The sequence below is a fragment of the Tupaia chinensis genome, unplaced genomic scaffold (genome assembly GCF_000334495.1).
Source record: "Tupaia chinensis unplaced genomic scaffold, TupChi_1.0 Scaffold000313_1, whole genome shotgun sequence".
NCBI lineage: Eukaryota > Metazoa > Chordata > Mammalia > Scandentia > Tupaiidae > Tupaia > Tupaia belangeri.
Genome location: NW_006159806.1, coordinates 601,965 through 607,400, shown reverse-complemented (window position 1 = coordinate 607,400; position 5,436 = coordinate 601,965).

The window sequence follows — 5,436 nt, the reverse complement described above, 5'->3', positions numbered from 1 at the left end:
ATGAACTGAGGTACTTCAACTCTTATGTATGTTAACTTAGAGTTCCAAGAAAATAAAAGCCACATTTTTGGTGTATGTGCATTTTGTGGGGAGTTTTTAGCTCCAAAAGTTAGGAAAGTGTGATATGGAATGGGAAACAAGAAGACTGAGTGGTAGAAACCTAAGAATAAAATTTCAAGAAAGTGCAAATAGTTGGGCCAGATGGTGGCATGGTAGGAACACAACTTTAACCACAGGTCACAGGTTCATGTCCAGGGACTTCCCTGCATGTGCAGGGCTGTGATCTGGGCTGGATGAGACCAGGAATGGATCTGGGTATGAATACTTTGTTGGAGGTGCCCCTCATCATGGAAGAAAGAAATAAACAGGAAAGAAAGAAGGAGGGAGGGAGAGAAGGAAAGGAGGAAGGAAGGAAGGATGGAAGGAAGGGAGGGAGGGAAGAATATGGGATGCAGCATACATCCAGGGACCAAAGCAGGCAGGCTGATATTGGAGACATCAGCAGAACTATTTCAAAGGATATTTCAAAGGAAGGATGAGTGAGAAACCAGGTTACGATGGATGGTTTGTGGACTCTAAAACGTTGAATGTGACATCTGTTCTAGAAGCTTGACTGAAAGGAGAAGACTAAAGGAGCTGTGTCTGGCTAAAGAATCAGGATAAAAGGAAGGGTTTTCATCTTCTAATTAGAGAGACTTGAATGTATTTAAATGTTGGAGAGCAAATTGAGAAAGAAATGGAAGAATAACAGCCGAAGCCTCTTCCTGAAAGATGCAGGCAGGGATAGTTCAAACCCAAGAACAAGTTGGTAGAACATCTTGGATGGAATTGGGGTTCTGCTTTGAGGTAGAGGAAAGAGGTAACAATGTGTAAGAATATGGTGAAGTTTATAGGCAGAGGAGCTTCCATGAGGAAATAAAGGCCCAGATACCTGATTAGTGTAGGGCCTCACAGGCGATTGGAGCAGTTCTAGGACTAGAACCCACTATTTCTTCCATGACATTCTATTCTGTCCCAGTGAAAATCTCTCCGCTCCCTTGACTCCCAAGACTAAATTATTTTGGATCTTCTCAGACTTGTTTGAGAAGCCATTTATATATTTTGGATCTTCCATCTCTTCCCATTCAAATATACTCTGGGCCTCCTGGTAGTGTGGTATAGTTGAACAGTTAGGAATCTTGGTGCCTGGTCTGGGTTTAAACTGCCTCTGTTATTTTCTAGCTTAGTGATCCTGGTCTGTAATTTTACCGAGTCCCTCAGGTACCTAATCTATAAAGTGGGTACAATAAAACTTAACTTCATATTACTTGGAAGATAAGAGTGATAACATGCACAAAATGCCTTGCATTGCCCTGGCTCATGAGGGATGCTCAGAAGTTCAGCTCCACAGCACAGCAGTTAAGCACTATGTGCTGGGAGCCAGATCCCATATAGCCGACCATGGTTCTGACACTGTGACTGTAAGAGGTTAGCTAGGAGTGCTCTTGGGAGGACCACCGGGATGGGGCATGAGGGAAGCAGGACTGGGCAGCGTGGGCTGGGGTGGCCTTGCAAGTAGCCGTCTTGGACCTTTCCCCCTCCACATAGAGCACATAGCCCTGAGAAAAGGGGGCATGTCTTTGGGTGAGGAAGTGCCCATTAGCTGAGGGAAGGTTCCAGAAAGAGATTTTGCTGGGACCCATTGACCCCAGCTCTCTCAACTGCTAGTCCCACCTTGGAGGGAAAACTGGTGGCACTCCCTTAGGACCCTTCCAAGAGGTTATAGAGGGTTTTCACTATTACTAGTTGTAGTTCCGGGGTGCCTCAACCTCTGTGTTCATTGTCTCTTTATTACATTTTCTTTTTTAAAATGTTTGTTTTATTCCTAACACTTGAATGTATGAGAAACAGAGGAGGAAAGAGAGAAGAACCTTCAACAGGGTCTTGTCACACTGCAGTCCCATTTTCCTGGCCCTCTGGTTTACTAGGATCTTGGGCATGTGCACTCGCGCCCCGTGTGTTTTCAAGCCAACCTGCAGATAGAATCTACAGTCAGTCATGTGGCTTCCAGAACCACAGTCCAGTCAGCTCTGGACCACCAGGTCGAGCCGTTTCATTAAATTCTCTTAACTGAACCATCAAGATGACTTCAGGGCTCTGACTAACATAGATAGTAATAAAAAAGTCACATAAACATATAAGCACAAACTCTCATATGTTTAAGAGATTCAGCATTCTGTAATAGGGAGACCTGACCTTGCCTGAGGTATATCACGCCAAGGAAGTGACACTGGACACAAAAATCTCAAGAGTCCACTTAATGAAGAGGGGAGAGAAAGAGATTCCAAATAAAGAAAACGCCCAGTCTGTACTGCTTGGACCAAGGTCGGGAGGGTGGTTAGCAGTGGAGGCGAGGTGGGGCTACTGGGCACTGGGCTGGAGAGAAAGGCGAGAACCACATCCTCCGGGCTTTGTGGGCCTCAGTAAGAGTCATTCTAGAAGCAGTATTATGGGACATCTTGAAAGTTCCAGACCTGGGGAGGGACACAATCAGAATGCATTTTAGGAAGATCTCTGGCTAATCAGTGACTAGTTTTATTTTTAATTTGGAGGATAACTTCTATTTGCCTGTCAATGTTTATTAAAAGCAGAAGACTGGCCAGCAGGTGGCATGGTGGTTAAGGGGGCTGGATCCCGCCTGGCCAACTGCACGGATAGTCTCAGGCCTGGTGTCCTGGAAGGCATGCTGGGTGCACGCGTGTGTGCCTGAAGTTTCCAAAGGAGAATGGAGAAGAAGGGATTGTGGCATAGCCATCCCCCTGGGGAGAGCTTTCTCTCCCTCCCTTCCTCCCTCCCTCACTTCCTCCCTCCCTCCCTCGCTCCTCTGAATGCATACAGCTATGACAAAAATCAAAAAACACAAAACAAATTAAAACAAGGCAGAAGACTATTTCGTGGGACTATTACAGGTTACTTCTCACCTGTAATGTCTGTTGCATTTATTACACACCATGATAATTTGTTGCTTTTTCTCTCCCTTGGGTAAGATACTATTAAAAAATGTATCAACCATTGGATTACTACAGAAAAATATATCAAAAATAAATTCTGGAAACTATATACTCGTCTGCACTCTTTTTTTTTTTTTGTCTGTACTCTTCATTCAGTTTTTTTGGAGTCTTTATCAAAGCATAAAAACTTTTACAACTTTTATCTTGGAATGATTGAACAGAATTCCTCTTGGTCCTTTTTAGCTACGTTAATGAAAAATGGGGAATAGAGATTGCTGGTGGTGATCTCCCAGACCCACGTGGCTTAGGACCTCAGGGCTCCTTCCTCAGTTGTTTTTTTGTTTGTTTGTTTGTTTGTTTCCTATAGGGCGCGTGCGCTCGCCAGAGAGACAGAAAGCGAGAAATCACCCCCCAGGGGGGATGGTCACGCTGCAATCCCTTCTCCTCCATTCTCCTCTTGGGATCTTGGGCACGCACGCACACGCGCCTGGTGTGAGTTTTAAGGCACCGGTCCAGGACGCGAACCGCAGTCGACTACATGGGAGTCCAGCGACATAGCCATTACACTAACTGCTGGTCCCCTGCCTTCCTCAGTTTTGATGATTGTTGAGCAGAGGTGAATTCTCATGGGATAGAACCCACCGCTTATTTTAGTTAAGTGGCATTAAATTCTTGGGGTACATTGACGTCACGTTTCTGTTCTGTTATACTATTACTTATGTGGGTGTTAAGTGGGACGTTGTGACTGGTGTACCAAGAATGCCAGATAACAGATACTGAAATCAATGACAAAGATGACAACCTGGACATTTCAAAGCAAGTGATGGAGACCCAGTCAATTGTGGTACTGTGTGCACGACAGAGTGACTTGCTTGCTTTATTATTTTTTGAAGTTCTTTTATTTATTTCCATGAACGAGACAGAGAGGCAGCACCCAGGACAGTCCTGCTGCTGTGATCCACTCCCAGCCTCAGCCAGCAGAGTCAGGGGCATGCGTGTGTGGACACTGACGCGTACATCTTAGGTAGGCACGCTGTATTGTATGGAGCTTGAACGTAGGACACATGGTCTACCAAAGTGGGAGTCTCACCAGCACAGGAACTTAGCTCAGGAGGTAACACACTCGCACTCAATACGTGTTTCTTTTTTTTTCTTTTTTGGAGGTTTTTGCTATAGGGCATGCACACTCACCAGAAAGACAGAGACAGACAGAGAGACAGAAAGCGAGCAATCACCCTCCAGAGGGGATGGCCACGCCGCAATCCCTTCTCCTTCTCCTCCATTCTCCTCTCGGGATCTTGGGCACGCACCCACATGCGCCTGGCATGAGTTTAAGCAACCAGGACCGAGACTCGAACCTCCGTAGACTACATGGGAGTCCAGCGACATAGCCATTACGCTTACTACTGGTCCCCCAACACGTGTTTCTTGAGAAAGCAGCTCCCCTTTATCACAATCCTTACCTCTGTACATCGCCTCAGGAATGTTAAAGCATTCTTTTTACTTATTTATTTATTTTTTCATGGATAGTAACTGTTCCTTTGTGCCTTGTACCAACCTTGAGGGTGGTCAGAGTAGGTGACAGGAGACTGTTACTGGTCCATTTTGTTAAAAAGAGTCACTGGATAACAAGGTAAAGACCAAAAAACTGTTTCTTTCTACTAAGCTTTATCGAGTGTGCTCTTATTCAGGCCACTCTGTCTTGAATTGCTCCTGGACCCTAGAAAGAGGGGAACCCTTCAAGGTACCAGCATGGCTCTGGGAGACTGACGCCCGAACTGCCACGTAAAGTACAGCACTGAGGGTCAGTTGAGGGGCAGAAACCAAAGAAGTGAGATTTCTTTTCTGAGCAAACATAGCGGTGAGGCCAGTGAGATTTGAGCTCCGGGGTATTGGACTCAGTCTCCTTAAATACTTCTAAGCAGAAGGTTTGAGTTAACGGGGTGTCTCATGACCATGATCTCAACAGCGTTAGCTTAAACGCCTTCCAGGCCTTGAACTCAGGATTCCAGGTACTAGCTCCCCGCCCCCTCACTGCATTCTTGGGGGAACACACTCAGATTAGGCACATTTCAGCCTGGATCTTTCTAGTTGCAGGGGAGCGAGCCAGGTGAGGGGGTCACTTTGCTAAGAAAAACTCACTTAATGCCCCCTCCCCCTCAAAAAAAAAGGCGGCCCTTAGGGGTTTATCGAACGCACTCCTAGTCGGCAACAGAACCCCTGGCCACGGGACAATTTGCTGATGTCCTCTTTGAGACCCAGCGACGCGGTCCAGAAGTCTTGACCTCCTTCCAGAGGGAACTGGGAGAGACCAGGGGGACCCCGACAGGCCCAGGGCGTTCCCGGCCGGGCGGAGCGCGCCTGACTCAGGCCTCGGCGGGCTGGAGCGCAGGTGAGCAGCCAGAGCGGGATCCCAGCTGCCGTCCCGCCGCCTCCGCCTCCCCGG